Raw genomic sequence first — 1,076 nt, 5'->3', positions numbered from 1 at the left:
GCTGCAGCGCCTGCCGAACGCCATGCCTGCCTGTCCAGCCGCTCCGCGCAAGCGCTTTGTATGTTTAATTTTAACAAATAGGTCCAAATATTCTGAAGAGGTTGTGTCAGTTTACACCCCCACCAGAAATGATACTGAGTGCTTTCTCATCTACTTACTGGCCATTACAGTATTCTCACTTGCAAAATTCCGTTTAGGTGTTTTAACCATTAAATTTTGGGGCGTTTTTCTTATGGTCTTTAAAAATATATTCTGGTAATATATTTACAGATATGTGCTCTCCATCTCTGACATGCCTTTTCACTATCTTGTTAGTGCCTTTGATAAACAGATGCTTATATTTTGACCAACTTCAATTAATCAAATTTTCTTCTTATGGTTAGTCCTTTTTTGTGTCCTACTTAGGGAATTGCTACCTACTCCAAGATCCTGAAGATATTTTCCTATTATTTTCTCACTGAAGATTTACTATTTAACCTTCTACAAATAAGACTATGAATCATTTCAAATTAATATATTTAATGGTGTGACATAAGATTTCTTATACTTTTATTCTTTTTAATTGTTAAATAGTGAAATTTAAGAAGCATATAAAATGCCTGCAGAACATAAATGTACAGGTTACCTCTTATTGTCAAATGTCCATTGTATGGTCTCTCACCTAGTTTTAAAGACAAAGAATATATATAGCATCCCACGCATTACCAACCCCAAGGTCACAAAAGTTTACTCCTATATTCTCTTTTGAGAATGGTATAGTTTTAGATCTTCTACTTAGATCTCTGATCCATTTTGAGTTAATTTTTCTGTGTGGTGTGAGGTAGGGGTGCAAATTTATTCTTCCACATGTGTATATTCAGTTGTCTCAGCACCATTGTTGGAAATACTGTTTTTTTCTCCCACTGAAGTTTATTGGCATCCTCATGGAAAATAAATGACCATAAATCTGGAGTTTATTTCTGGACTCTCAATTCTATTCCATTGTTATACATGTCCATCATTAATTAAATATCACATTGTAGTGTTTACTGTAACTTAATAGTAAGCTTTGAAATTTGGATGTGTGAATTCTGTAA

This window comes from Myotis davidii, unplaced genomic scaffold (assembly GCF_000327345.1).
Source record: "Myotis davidii unplaced genomic scaffold, ASM32734v1 scaffold424, whole genome shotgun sequence".
In the NCBI taxonomy this organism is placed as follows: domain Eukaryota; kingdom Metazoa; phylum Chordata; class Mammalia; order Chiroptera; family Vespertilionidae; genus Myotis; species Myotis davidii.
This window is presented reverse-complemented; position numbering follows the sequence as displayed.